Here is a 15,729-nt window from a genome sequence, read left to right as displayed (position 1 = left end):
GTGGGCGTCTCTTTTTTTCCTGTCATACTCAAAATGCTGTCGAATGATTTAAACGAATGAACTGCGCGTGGACCCTCTATAGCAACAGGGTTTCCATGGAAAAGCCACAGTTTTAACAACCAGGCTCCCCCGTCACTCCTTAACAACACCCTGAACTGTCTGTTCCCCTGGGCATAATCACCACTTTCTTGTTCGCCTCCCCTTTCTGATTCTTAGCTGTTTATTTTCCTTGGCCTAGCCCAAGTAGAAATCCATCACTCCCAAGGTGCTTCGCACTTAGGCCCACACTCCTGCAGCTGTTAAAGGCCAGTAGGAAAACTGTATCAAGTGCCATTTCAGATGGTGAGTGCAAGAATCAAATAGTTTTCATTGCTTGAGCGTCTCCCTATGCAAAGATTTACTGCTGCCAAATACTGGCGTAAGCAGCCCACAGCCTGGCAGGTGCTTCCTGCTGAGGGCAGCACATTTTTACTATAATCTTGTTCCTTTATTAGGCTTAGAACTATGTTTAAAATCCAGCTGACATGACTCAATTACTGATTCCACGTTGAGGCGTGCATTTATAGCTTATGCTTGGAGAGCTGCAGGAGCCAAGTTTAATGTGCTTTAGAATCCACATAAAAACTTTGAAGATTGTTGTAAAGCCAAAAAGTCACCTTTTTCAACTGCTGAGAAGGCAGGAGAAAGCCCGGTGCCTATTACATGACACCTATGAAAGCATTCACATAAGCTCCCCCCGCGACAAACGGTTAGAGCAAAATCCTGAACCACTGCAGCAGGAAGGGTCAATGCTGTGGCTCTCATGCATTCCCAGGACACGGGAGTCCCACGCCTCTGCACAGGATTGGAGCAAAGTGAAGGGAGGAAAGGGGAGAGGCTCCATTTTAGCCATGATTAGTGTAAGGCTCCACTGCGGGAGACTCCTACTCCCCATGTACCATGGATCACGTCCAGTCGCTCAGGCTCTCCCTCATCCCGGGAAAATACAGTATTCAAGCTTTTCTTCTGCCGTTCTATTGGCATGAGCCTGCATCGTTGCTTCCTCCTCCTCCACAAGGGTCTCAGCTCCCTTTGAAATTGGGTGCTCAGGAAATGCAAATTCCAGCACCAAGTCCTCTTAAGCCATGTAGGGCTACTGCTCTGCATCCAAACCCTTCAGTTCAACCATCTGCCAGGGGCAGGGGAGAAGTAACCCAGGCAGACCCCTCCCGCTCACTGCTGGTATCTCTGTGAGACGGGTCAGGGACAAACGGCAGCCCGGGGCCCCATTGCAGCAGGGGTCTCATCCCAGCAATCAGCACGTTGCTCTTACGTAGCAGCCCCCGTCAGAGGATCTCAGCCTAGGCCTCGCAGTACCCCAATGCGGCCGGTAAAGGGGATCGTCCCCCCTTTCCAGAGTCAAACATGGAAGTGACTTTCCCAAGGCTGTCAGCTGCAGAGCCAGGAATACGATCCGCGGTCTCTCAACTCCCAGGCTAGGGTTTAACCACAAAGACCTTGTCCAGGAGCACCCGGGTCTTGTCATGCAAATAGTCAGCATCAGAGCAAGGACTTTCTCCGTAAAAGGGCAAAATGGCACTTGCAAAACCAGAGGGGAGCCCAGGCCTGGAACCAGTATTTCTGGCCTGTGTTTGGCATTTTCCACAGAGGCCATTGGATTAGTCCCCTAGCCATGGGGTGGGGTGAGCACTAGAAAGCAGCAAGGAACAGTCAGCCAATAATAATGCTGAGCAATTATATCGTGCTTTGTGCTGAACAAACACAAGCTAATTCATCCCAGCCCTAGACGGGCTACGTCCACCTCTTCTAAAATAGAATATGAGGTGCCTCGGGCAAAGGCTGACAGACTCGACCATCAAAGAAAGGAGAAAAGGCTGAGGCTGAGGAGGGGGGAAATTAATCAAGAAAGCAGGGTTTGAATTTAAAAAGCAGGTCTTAAAAACAAAGGCAACACAGGGCAAATCATTACTCACTCTGAACGGCAATCAGGTGGGCCAAATTCTGCTCAGTCATATTGGTGTCAATCTGAGCAACTTCATTGACTTTACTTTAGCATCACTGGCTGCGTCTAGACTGGCAAGTTTTTCCACAAAAGTGGCTGCTTTTGCGGAAAAACTTTCCAGCTGTCTTTATTGGCTGCTTGATTTTTTGCAAAAGCACTGACGTTCTACTGTCCGAAATCAGTGCTTCTTGCGCAAATGCTTTGACGTTCCCGTTCGGGCAAAAGCCCTTTTCTGGAAATGTTTTTGCGCAAGAGGGCCAGTGTAGACAGCTAAAAACTTTTGCGCAAAAAAGCCCCGATAGCAAAAATGGCGATCGGGGTTTTCTTGCGCAACCCGCGTCTAGATTGGCACAGACGCTTTTCCGCAAAAAGTGCTTTTGCGGAAAAGCGTCCGTGCCAATCTAGACGCTCTTCTCCGCAAATGCTTTCAACGGAAAAACTTTTCTGTTAAAAGCATTTGCGGAAAATTATGCCAGTCCAGAAGTAGCCACTGCGTATTAAGCTAATGGCAGTTTGCGTAAATATTGACGGAAAGCCAAATTCTGTTCTCACTGACACTGATGCAACCCCATTGGTTTCAATAAGGTTCCACAGGAGTGAGAGGAAAATTTGGCGATGAATAAGAACTTTTATGAATACACACACACACCTTTCACCCCAACCCTTCTGCTGCTCTGTCCGTTTAAATCACACGCTCTTGAGAGCAGAGACTTATTCTCTATTTGTACAGTCCCTAACCCAAGGAAACTCAACCATAAATCAGGGTTCTGCAAGATCAGTGGTAGTGTAGATCATGACAATATACATATATAACCTATATACCAGTGCAGTGATTTATATGGACCAGGACTTGTCCTGGTACCGTTAGAATATATTTTAATTACAGATGGAAAAACTGGTCTGGATACAATAAAAGCCATTTGCCCAAAACTCAACCCAAATTATTTCTGAGATGTGTGGGTCACATTTCCCGTCCCCAGCAGTTTTCATGTTGGTGACCTTTGCACTTTTCTAACTGTGATCTGAGCAGAAGAGGAAGTTCCAGAAATCTCTTGAGGCCCTGTTTCTTGCAAGGCTTCAGGTTTTGCAAACTCTTTTCCCGTAAAGACTAGGGACTCTGGCTACTTATCCAAATTTCACCTCCATATATTTAGGTTCACTCACTGCCGATTTCAGGGGGATTATAAAATTGTCAATTACTAACAACTGAATGATTAGGTGATTCGTTCACCTTCCAGCTACTAAGAGCTAAGGCTTGGCTTCACATTGTGGTTTCATACATGCCAGCCAGAATGTTACGTGGCACCTTATAACTCAGTTATGAGTACCTGCAGGAACCTAGAACCACATATTATATGGCACACAGAGAGTTGTTCTCCTTACCGATTGGTTAACATCTGAGCTACAGCTAAAACAAAATGGAAAAAGAGAGAATCATGGGATTTTTATTTATTGTTCATTTGTTTCTGTGGATTTGACCATACATCTTTAGACGTAAACACACGCAACCTCTTGGCTTTCCAGGGGGTGGAGACCCAGGGAAGCAGGGGACTATTTTCTTTCACCATATCTATTTTCAATGTGATATACAGTCTTAGAGGGGGAGCCATGTTAGCCTGTAACCTTAAGAACAACGAGTCCTGTGGCTCCTCAGAGACTAACACAAATATTTAGAATCATGAGCTTTCATGGGTAAACCTCACTTCATCAGATGAGTTGGAGTTGAAATAACAGAAACAGAGAGGATAGATTGTAGATATACAGTTAACTGCAAAAACGAACAGCCCTCATCAGAACACTTTCACAGTTGTTGTACCCAGTGTCAGTTACTCATGTCCTTCAAATAATCCAACCCTCAGTGTTGGAGGTCAGTGTTTAAAGGGCAACGTGAATAAGGAGTTCACTCCCTCATCAGTAGCAAATTGTTCTCATTGAGGGTATGTCTATACCTCAGAGTTTTGTTGGAAAAAACGGCCGTTTTTCCGACAAAACCTGCATTATGTCCACACTGCAATCACGTTCTTCGGAAAGAAAATCGAAAGAACAGAGGGGTTTTCTGGTGTTGGTAATCCTTTTTCTACGAGGAAGAAGGGCTACAGATGGGTGTAGCATCTCCGGCGGGCAGGGGTGAGCCAGGCACAGTCCCAAAAAGATGGCCTTCTGCATGTGGAAGTTTTAGAGCCACTGCTGGTCCCACTGCTCCATGACCAGCCAGTCCCACCAGTCCGAACTGGTGTCAAGCCTCCAGAAACGCCTCTCCACTGTGGGTTGCAGTTGCCAGAGTGTAGCTCCTGCACCCAGGGAGAAGGTCCCAGAATGAGCTTGGGGTTGAGCTTGTGCACAACCAGAAAAGCAGCTGGCACGCAACGTGCAGCATGGCCATGTGGGGCCATCGCATGCCCAGGGGCAGCTCTGGCTCCATGGCACAAAGGAAAAAGCTGTGGCATCCACAACAGGCACTGCAAGAGCTTTGCTTTCTCTCAAAGAGGTAGGCAAGCACGCAGCAGAAGCAGAGAAATGGCTGTCCGGGGGGGTCCCTTTAAGCGCATGTCTCTGTAAGACTCTGACTCTGGCTGAAGTGGTTCCGGGTGGCCTTTTATGCGAGAGAGCATCCAATCAGTCTGGACACTCTCTTTCGAAAAAGCAGATCGCTTTTTCAATGCGCTTTTGTGTGTGGATGCTCACTTTTGGAAGAAGGTTTTCCGGAAGAGATCTTCCAAAAAAAGCTTCTTCCAAAAGAAGCCTGCAGTCTAAACATAGCCTGAGATACCGAGACCATAATTGCTGCACAAACCCTCCAACTATTTTTACATAGTGAGGGACCCCCCTGATGCCACTTACATCAGTTTCACACTGGCCTAACGCCAATGACTCTGAATTTACACCAGAGCAAATGAGATCAAAATCAGGCCTGATGACTTTACACCTAAAATAACAGGAAAGAATTGTTCCAAGTAGAGCCAGTTTCCAGACCTGGTTGATGTTTGGAAGTGACTGAAAGCTCAGGAAATAAGAACATAAAGATCTGAGATCAGCACAGAGAGCTCTGCCATGTCTCCATTAGCCCCATCAGTCCTGATCTTCAGTAAGACACTGGAAAAACTTAAAAAACAACAAATAGTCTTGCAGCGTGTTAGGATATGTGTAAACTACATGGCTCCGTCGACGGAGCCATGTAGATCTGTTTGTTCGGCAAAGGGAAATGAAGCCGCGATTTAAATAATCGCGGCTTCATTTAAATTTAAATGGCTGCCGCGCTGAGCCGACAAACAGCTGATCAGCTGTTTGTCGGCTCAGCACGCTAGTCTGGATGCTCCCTGACGACATGAAAGCCCTTTATCGACTTCCCCAGTAAACCTCATCCTACGAGGCATAATGGGGAGGTCGATAAAGAGCTTTCAGGTCAGCGTGGGAGCGTCCAGAGTAGCGCGCTGAGCCGACAAACAGCTGATCAGCTGTTTGTCGGCTCAGCGTGGCAGCCATTTACATTTAAATGAAGCCACGATTATTTAAATTGCGGCTTCATTTCCCTTTGCCGATCAGCCTAATCTACATGTCTCCTTCAATGGAGCCATGTAGTTTAGACACACCCTATGGGTATGTCTACACTACAAAGTTAATTCGAACTAACGGATGTTAGTTCGAATTAACTTTGATAGGCGCTACACTAGTGATCCGCTAGTTCGAACTTAATTCGAACTAGCGGACCGCTTAGTTCGAACTAGGTAAACCTCATTGTACGAGGACGAAGCCTAGTTTGAACTTACTAGTTCGAATTAAGGGGTGTGTAGCCCCTTAATTCGAACTAATGGGAGGTTAGCCCTCCCCAGCTTTCCCTGGTGGCCACTCTGGCCAACACCAGGGAAACTCTATTGCCCCCCTCCTGGCTCCGGACCCTTTAAAGGGGCATGGGCTGGCTACGGTGCCCGTGCCAGGTGCAAGCCTGCCAGCACCCAGCTAGCAGACCCTGCACCTGGCATGGCTCGAGCCAGCCACCCGATGCCCCCCAGCCCTGCCCCTCTTCCCGGGACCAGGCTGGCGGCTCCCGGGAGCTTGCCCGGGACCGCAAGAGGTGGGCACCCGCCTGGTCTAGTACGGACATCGTGGACCTCGTCCACGACCTCCGCACTAGGCACAGGAAAGTGGCCATCTAGGGCAGGAGAGCTGCCAGCCTGGCCACCCAGGAGCAGGTGTGCATGAAAATCAAGGTGGTCCACTGAGACCCCCGACCCTGAGCCCTGAGCTTACAATGGCCATACTGGGTCAGACCAAAGGTCCATCTAGCCCAGTAGCCTGTCTGTCAACAGCGGCCAACCCTAGGGACCCTGGAGCGGATGGACCACTCCTACCCCCTGGCTAATAGCACTCCATGGACCCAACCTCCATGACTTGATCTCACGTCCCTTTAAACTCTGTTCTAATTCTAGCCTTCACAGCCTCCTGCAGCAAGGAGTTCCACAGGTTGACTCTTTGCTTTGTGAAGAACAACTCTCTGTTACTAGTTTGAAGCCTGCTACCCATTCCTTTCCTTTGGTGTCCTCTAGTCCTTCTATTATGGGAACTAATGAAGAACTTTTCTTTATGCACCCTCTCCACGCTACTCATGCTTTTAGAGACCTCTATCCTATCCCCCCTCAGTCTCCTCTTTTCTAAACTGAAAAGTCCCAGTCTCTTTAGCCTCTCTTCATATGGGACCTGTTCCAAACCTCTGATCATTTTAGTTGCCCTCTCCTCTCCCACCCTCTCTCTTCCCCTCTCCCACCTCCTTTTCCCAGTCTCCCCAAGTTTTGTTCAATAAAGAGAGATTCTATTTTTTACCACACGTTTTCTTTATTTCGTACATCAGGAAGGGGGGCTAGGGAAGGGTAAGTGGAAGGAGGTGAGGGAGGAATGGGGTACGAGCCCCCAATGGGGAGGACTGGGCTGGCTCTGTGGGCTTCTGGGGGTGGAAGATCTCCTGCAGCCCCCCAATTGTCCCCTCTCCCCAGATGGCAGCCTGCGGCAAGTGCAGCCGGGCTGATGGCCGAGTGGTGTGATGTGCCCAGTGTGGGCACTCAGGGCACTCCAAGCCAGAACTGCTTTGCAAGCAGGGCACCCCTGAGAACTGTCTGTCCGGGGTGGGAGTCGGGTCCCGTTAAGCACAGCCCTCGGCTAGCCTGAGGCAGCAGCTCCATGCTCTAAGTCCTCCTCTGATGCCCTGCCGGCACTGCTTCCGGCCATCCTTAAGCCCTGTTCAGGATCCACTCTGTGTGGACATGCTAGTTCGAATTAGCAAAACGCTAATTCGAACTAGTTTTTTAGTCTGGATGCGTTAGTTCGAATTAACTTTGTAGTGTAGACGTACCCTAGGAAACTAACAAAACATGTAGGTGGTTTCATGAGTTTTCAGTCACTTCCAAACATCAAGCAGGTCTGGAAAATGGCTTTATGTGGAACAATGGAACAGCCAGCTGCAGGCTGCTGGCAGGCAAGGAAGCCTTCTTGAGAGTGCTGCAGGCTGGGAGCTGCTTAGGTAAGCACCTCTGGGCCAGAGCCTGCCTCGGGCATCCTATCCCCTCCCGCATCCAGCTCCCTCCCAGACTCTGCACCCTCTCCTAGGCCCCTTCCCCAGCCCTGCACCCATGCCCCCTTCCAGACCCTGCATTCCAATCCCCTGCCCCATTCAAACCCTCTGCATCCTCTTCCCCACCAACCAGCCAGGTCACAACTCCCTCCCAAACCCCACATCCTCTCCATAGAAAAATGCAGCCCTTGACCATTTACCAAAATCTTGGAGTGCCCCCCCCCCATCAAAAATAATTGGCCTTAGCTGGACTCTCCAAAGGTGCAGAAATGGGCTGGAAATCCCATGGGAAGTCACATGCAGTGTGCCTGCAATCCCCAGTGCCTAGCGGTGCCAGAAGCAGCAGGAGAGACGCCCTTCTGGCTGTGTTGTGGCACGTTGGGACCCAAGAGTGAGACAGGTCAACAGCTAAAAGAAAAATGAATGAAAAAAATCGTTAACCACATTTCTCTAACCCCAACACAAGTTCTATTTGGGCTACATTTGAGTTTTGGGTGGGGAAAGCAGAGCGGGGTTCTTGTGTCTCTAAGGGTGTGTCTAAACTACATGGTTCCATCGATGGAGCCATATAGATTAGGCTGATTGGCAAAGGGAAATGAAGCCGCGATTATTTAAATCGCGGCTTCATTTACATTTAAATGGCAGCCGCGCTGAGCCAACAAACAGCTGATCAGCTGTTTGTCGGCTCAGTGCGCTAGTCTGGACGCTAGTCTGGATGCTAGTCTGGACTCCAAGATTTTGCCTCGTAGGATGAGGTTTACCGGGGAGGCCGATAAAGGGCTTTCATGTCGGCAGGGGAGCGTCCAGACTGCCCTGATCTGCCGACAAACAGCTGATCGGCAGTGCGGGGCAGCCATGTAAATTTAAATGAAGCTGCGATTATTTAAATCGCAGTTTCATTTCCCTTTGCCAAACAAACAAAACTACATGGTTCCGTCGACAGAGCCATGTAGTTTAGACGTACCCTAACAGAAATGCCTTCATTGGGCAGACTACTCTAAATAGCTTTGCAACCATCTCACCAGGAAAGAGGAATGCAGCTTCCAAGCCCCATTCATTCCTCGCCCTTGCTGCTGCGTCTGCAGACAAGGACACCCATTCTGATCCTGGCTTCTGGGCTGTGGCGGGAAGGAGTCTGGACAAGGGTATTTATATTTGAGGTCGATCTTGGACTGCACTTAAATTAAAAAGGGATCTCGTGCTTAAAAAGGCTGGAGACCCGGCACAGCCAATTGGCATGCTAAAGTCCCGTTGCTGACTACAGATGGATTTTAGCCGATGCTTTCTTGCTTTGTTGAATCGGGGTCTCAAAGTGGAGCACAGCGCAGAAAAGGCTCGTTGAGGAATTGTTCCGTCTCATCCCTGCAGCATTAACCCAGCTCCTAAGCCCCCCATACGCTTTGGCTTTACCAGCCTAGCAGACCCGAGTAAGAAGCAGAACTAGATCTGTCTCTCACATCAGCTGGCAGCGGGGTCAGAGTTCGTTTGCTTTTCTCCGCCTGCTCTTAGGCAGGCCTCCTCCTCCAAAGGGCCAACAATCTCTTTTTCTAGTCTGGCTGTGGGCTGCTCTGCTATCTCCTTATGCATTCTTGCCTTTGCTTTGCCCATCAGGGAGCTGCCCGTCACATCCCAGATCCCCCTCACACCCGTGCCTGAGACTTTGTGAGTCCCCATTGAGTCAGGGCAAGATTCCAGGTGAGACAACTCCAGTCAGATCCTCATTCTTTCTCCCGTTTAATTTACATCTGACAGCAGGAGTCTTAAGCATCTTGCCCTCACAGTGGACTCTGGCCATTGCAACAGCCCTCCCCGGCTTTGCTTGCACTAACTGGGGACAGTGGAGGCCAAATGACATCATGGGAAGCAGTTGCCACGGAGACAGACAGTGGTCATTACTGGTTCCCATGGCACTGGTTAAGACATGCACTGGTGTGAAGAATACACACCCGCCACGCTATTTGTCGCCCAGCTAATCATCTTAGAAGTTAAACAGTTTGCCTTTATTCCCTGTATTTTCAGAGTCCAACGGACACAGATGAGCTAGCAGACCCAGTGGGACTGAAGGATTCTTTCTTCCCAGGGCTTTGCTGTGCCAGCGCTTGGCTAGGCACAAAGAGCTGAATAATGTGATCCTGACCAGCCAGCCCTGCTGAAAACTTAATGAATTCATGAGAGTTGCTCAGGTGTGGCCAAGGGCAGTATTTGGCCTAAGGGGCGGGGGCGAGGGGCCTCCAACCCTGCTGAGCAGACCATGAATTTAAGTGCCCTGTCTCCAGGAGAGGCCATGCCAGCCCGGCTCCGGTAGTCTGTGAGGTTACAGTGCCTTAGAGTAAGTCATGGCCTGCACCTTGTGACGCACCCGAGGGTCTGTGAGGTGTCAGAGTGGCCTATGGGCGTCTTGTGGAATTCCAGGGGGTGGTTCGGACTTTACGTTTCTGAAGGGTTTGTACCCTCGTCACCTGCACGATGGCCTCTCTTCTCGCTCCGTACGGCGGCGGCGGCAATCGGAGGAATTGTCTCAATACGGCGACGAGGGAGCGGCTGGCAGGGCGTCTGCTGAGGGCCTCTAGTCTCTGGAATGTATTTCCCCTAGGGGCGCTCTCGCTCAGATTTGTTCACCTTCCAGCCAGGGTGCGAGGCTTGGTACACAGCAGGAGAGGGAATCCCGCACTGACGTGGCCCCTGACCAAGGAGACCGACACTCCCCACGCTCCCCTCACATACCAGAGCCTCGTGGGGCCCAGCCTAGCAGATTTTGTGTGCTCCAGCCCTGCGGTGGGATGGCAGGGGGGCTGGAGCACCAGTGGGGGTCCCTAATGCTGGGGGGAGCCCTGAGCCTCGGGATCTGGATCCAGGCAAGCTGGGGGCCACATCCAGCCCCCAGACTTGAGCTTTCCCACCCCTGGTGTACAGACATTTGAGGTGGGGAGGGATGAGGGATGAGGGCCGGTCAGGATGTGGGACGTATTAGTGTAGGGACGTGGGTGGAGGTCCCAGATAACTGCTGATTGTGGGGCTGTTTGGGAAAGCAGAACGGGGTGAGATGGCCATTCCCAGCACAAGATCCTGAAGGGCAAATAGCTAACTATGGATATCTGGCTGACAAAGGAATCTATATTCATGCCTGCTAAGTCGCTCACCAAAGCCCTGGAGACTTTACTCGCAGAGCAGGGCTACTCAACATGCAGCAGGCGGCCCACAGCCCGTTTGTTTGCAGCCCACAGTGCGGTTTGGGTTTACGCAGGGCTCAACACGTGGCCCGCGGATGCAGTTCTTTGAACACGGCCTCTACTGGGAACACACTCCACAACGGCGAGTCAATATCATGGTCCTCTGTTGACATGCGTTTTAGTAGTTAAATTCTGGGACTGCCGTTACTCATTAAAAGTGCTGTCAAATGGGTGGAAATCGGGTCAATATTGCATTGTATTAATATCAGCAGAACTGACTTAAATGGGGCCTGCATGTTTGTAGTCTTGCCTTAATCTTTGTATTCATGCCTGTCAGTGTGAAATAAGCTATTTGCATATATATGCAACCACACAAGTCGCGACCCTCGGCATGTGCTAGCCTGTGAATATCACTGTGGCCCTCAGAGCTTCCAAAGTTGAGTAGCTCTGCTCTAGTGACCAATCACAGCCTCCGACGAACAGAGATAAGATCCATACTGAGTCTGCAGAGCTCAGAACCAAAGCATTATGATAACAAATAAAAGCTTGTATTTAATTAACATCAGAGGGATATGGTCTCCCATTTGCTCAACAGACCAGGCTGGCAGCAACTGGAAGTCATCACCACCCAATTCCTATTGGTCTGTATGAAATAATTTGTCTATATGAGCTGGTTTGGCTGCTCTTGCTGTGCAGTGAGCACTGTGTTGACAAAGCCAGGGTCTGCAGGTGCTCCATGCTAGCCCTGGCCCCCTGGCTGACAATGAAAGAACTGACCCGGTTGTGTGCATGGTGGGAAATGTTAGGGGTGGGAGGCCAGTGCAGACCTAGCTTTTCATTGGACCCTGAGCCAGGAATAGGACTTGTTTTTACCTTAAAAAGTTTTCTTCTCTAAACTGATCCCTTCCTTCCTTTCTTGGACTTTCAGCCTCTCATCACCCTACAGTTCTCCCCACAACCTACTATAATTGAGTGATGACTGCAAGAAGATTAAAAGAATTAATCCCCATAATATATGGGAAGGATCAAGAGTGTTTCATCTCCTTTTCCCTTTACAAACAATCTCATATTTCTTTGGGGGAGGAAAGGATCATGGAAAGTCCTGTGGGTCATTCCTAGGACCAAAGGGGGTTGGAGAGATTTTTCGACTTCTGCTCTCCCGGGTTGTAAATTGTAATGCAGAGCATGTAACTCGCAATGGGATGAAACATTATCTCTAAAGCTCTTTACTTGCTTCCTGCTAAAGCGTGTGTGTGTGTGTGTGTGTGTGTGTGTGTGTGTGTTTCTTAAGCAGCTAAAAATGTAAGAGGAGATAGATGGTCTTTCATGCTTCTTGAGCAGTATATTGTTATAATCATGGGTCATATATTTATTGCTAAACAACACATGAATGTATGTACTGGCTGCTAAAGATTTGGTATTAGGCCTAATAGTCTTTTTTAATTGCAGCAGAAATTAGTCTTCCTTTGCCATTACCACGAGGCACACTGCAGCCTTTCTGGAGAAGAAAGAAGGGGCACGAAGAGTCAGTCTGATATCTCAGCACTTAATCCACTTTCACAGTACACGGATCACAGCATCCAAGGAGTTAAATCCCCACCGTAATGAGCTGTGTGGCATTAAAGTTGAGAAAGCTGAAACCAAAGTTAAGGAATTTATTTGAACCATCACCCCAAAAACCCAAAGCCAGCCTAATTGTAGAACCTAATTTGGAGAGAGATTAAAAAGACTTGGACTTTTCATCTTAGAAAAGAGGAGACTAAGGGGGGATATGATAGAGGTTTATAAAATCATGAGTGGTGTGGAGAAAGTGAAGAAGGAAAGTTATTTACTTGTTCCCATAACATAAGAACTAGGGGCCACCAAATGAAATTAATAGGCAGCAGGTTTAAAACAAACAAAAGGAAGTTCTTCTTCACGTAGCGCACAGTCAACCTGTGGAACTCCTTGGCAGAACTTTAACAGGGTTCAAAAAAGAGCTAGATAAATTCATGGATCATCAATGGCTCTTAGCCAGGATGGGTAGGAATATTGTCCCCAGCCTCTGTTTGTCTAGAAATGGATGACAGGAGAGGGATCACGTGAGACTTCCCTGTTGTGTTCACTCTCTCTGGGGTATCTGGCATTTGCCAATGTCAGCAGACGGGATACTGGGCTAGATGGACCTTTGGTCTGATCCGTTATGGCTGTTCTTATGTATCTGGTCTGGAAGGGTTAGCAACACCAGCCCAATGCAATACTAATCCACACCAGAGTGAGATTAGAATAGTATTCATATGGCACCTTTGAGCCAAAGATCTCAACGTGATTTCACCAACATTAGTGAGTTTTCCGTTTTACTAATAGGGAAAAGTGAGGTCCAAATAAGCTACGAGTCCTGCTCAAGGTCACCTCGCATGTCAGTAACAGGTCTTCTGACTCCCCGTTCCCTGCCAGCCTGAAACAGCTGCCTGGGAGCAGAGGACCAAATGCAGATGTATGCAAGCCGGTAAGCCGCTCTTCCTGCAAGCCTTCAAGGAAAGCAGTGAAGGTTCAACACCTCTCGTTGCCTGCCTGAAAATGGCATTAAATCTCTTTGCTCCGTGGCAGCCCTGACTCTCTGCAACATGCTGAATGTGGGTCTCTGGGACTGAACATCAGCACCCAGCTGAGTGGTGGTTTTCTCTGTACCCTGCCTTGACCCACGGTAGCTGATCCAAGATCTTTCCCTGCACCACTCAGTGTAGGCCCATTATTCCCAAGGCCGGAAGAGGTCCGGTGTGAAGAGCTCAGCCATGCATTTATGGCATCATCTGATATCACTAGAGGAGCAGCTCCATTTACCGGTGCTATTCTGTGGGGGTACGTCTACACTAGCCCCCTAGTTCGAACTAGGGAGGCTAATGAGGGCCACCAAAATTGCAAATGAAGCGAGGGATTTAAATATCCCGCACTTCATTAGCATGTTCCCGGGCGGTCGCCATTTTGGAAACGGACTAGCCCAGAATAACTGCCCACATCTACACGCGGCAGTGAAATGGGAGTTCAAAATAAACCCCTAACTCGAATTAGCTGTTACTCCTCGTAATGAAAATAGGTGTGTACAATGTATTGATTTAAGGATATTTGTTCTGGATATTTTTACATGCAATGTTGACCATTTGGTTTTAATGGTTTTAATGGTTTGCAAAGCTCTAACTTTTTGAATCTCATGTCTTCTGTCATTAAGTAATTATCTGATTCCACATCCCATAATTTTCTGCAAGTGTGAGAATTTTAAAAATATATATGCATTGAAAAAACTGCTAAAATAAATCAATTATTATCTGTCAACATTTTTAAAAATTGAACTCTGCTGAGGCTACTTGTATTGCATGCTTCTGAAAAGGAGATGAAAAAGGTCTAAATGCCCTTTATAGATTACTGTAGTCTTAATTGCAACCAGAACTGCTCAAACCACAGAAAGTTAATGAGCTCTTTCTGTAGAATTATACTCTTCCGAATGCTAACTCAAATGTGTGCTTGTGGACTGGGGTGATTGTTATAACCCAAGAGCTTGTTATCCATAATTAGCCTTTCCAAGTCTCTGAAAAACCATGAATGCATTAAAATTTGGGCCAGCAGCCTTGTATAACACCATTATTAACCTTGCACCTAGCAGGGTGAAGAAATGAAATTAAAGCTCTTTGCATACGAAACAGAAATTTCCCACCGTTCTGTATGTGTAAAATTCATGAGTTTTGGTTGAAAACATTTGTTACATAAACAGGATTTAGTCTATGGCTTCTTCATCAGCTAGGGCATCTCCTAAGGCTATGCCTAGGAGAAGAAGCTTTTTTCGGAAGAGAGCTATGCCTTTTCAGAAGAAGCTTTTTTCGGAAGAGAGCTTCCAAAAGAGAGCATCCACACTGCAAAAGCGCATTGAAAAAGCGATCTGCTTTTTCAAAAGAGAGCATCCAGACTGAATGGACACTATCTCGCATGTAAGCTGTGATTGCTATGGATGGAATGACCACCAGGGCACTTGCACTTTTTCCTGTTTCTTCTTCTTTGGAAAGAATTCCCTCTTCTCCGTCCACACATGCCTTTTTGCAGAAGAGCTCCTTTGCGAAAAGGCTTCTTCCTCATAGAATGAGGATTACCAACTCCAGAAAACCCCCTCTGCTCTTTCGATTTTCTTACAGAAGAACGCAATTATAGTCTGGCCGTTCCTCAAGTTTTGTCGGAAAAACGGCTGTTTTTCGAACAAAACTCTATAGTGTAGACATACCCTAAACCCAGCTGCCTGCCTCTTTCTTTCAATAATCCACTGGCACAATGCACAAATACCATCTACCCACAACAATTCTGTTTAGTCTCTAAAAGGAGTCCCATGAAGCCGGATGGAGCTCTACCTTAATCCACGTAAATGTGCTTAGTCTCAAATTTCCTGCTGAGGCCGCAGAATTCCAAGAAAAGCAAAAGCTGTGGTGATAGGCTGGTGACCAACCAATATTAATTCATCATCCTCACATTTGCAGGTCGGTTTGTCTGACACTTGACCTCAGCACCATGACATCCGTGTCACTGAGAGCAGGCCACGCAGCCCAGGCAATGTGGGCCTCTGTTTGCCACTCACGATCACACTTACCTGTCTCACAGGAGTGCTCTCCGAGTCAATGCATGTTTGCGAAGTGTTCAGAGATGTGAAAGCTGTTACAGAAAGGCAAACGAGTCAGTAAAAGGTGCAGAACCGTCTTTCCTACACGTTCGCAGGTTCCCACAAAGAACACACAGTTGCAGCTCTTTCAGTTTCTCTAGTCAGCTCCTCCATCTCCTGAACCACAAGCTGCTGGCATAATTCAGAAGGAGCACACCTTGGAGAGATGCAGAATGAATGGCATTGTAAGCTTTCAGATGGCTTTGCTGGACCTCATGTCAGCTTGTAATTAACAGCAGAAACCACTTCTGTCACTTGCGATGTTATCATCAATCTTCTTGCCTTTCAAAGTGAGGAGAGGCTTGTCAATCATGGG

Source organism: Pelodiscus sinensis, chromosome 20 (genome assembly GCF_052426305.1).
Source record: "Pelodiscus sinensis isolate ZL-2025 chromosome 20, ASM5242630v1, whole genome shotgun sequence".
Lineage (NCBI taxonomy): Eukaryota > Metazoa > Chordata > Testudines > Trionychidae > Pelodiscus > Pelodiscus sinensis.
This window is presented reverse-complemented; position numbering follows the sequence as displayed.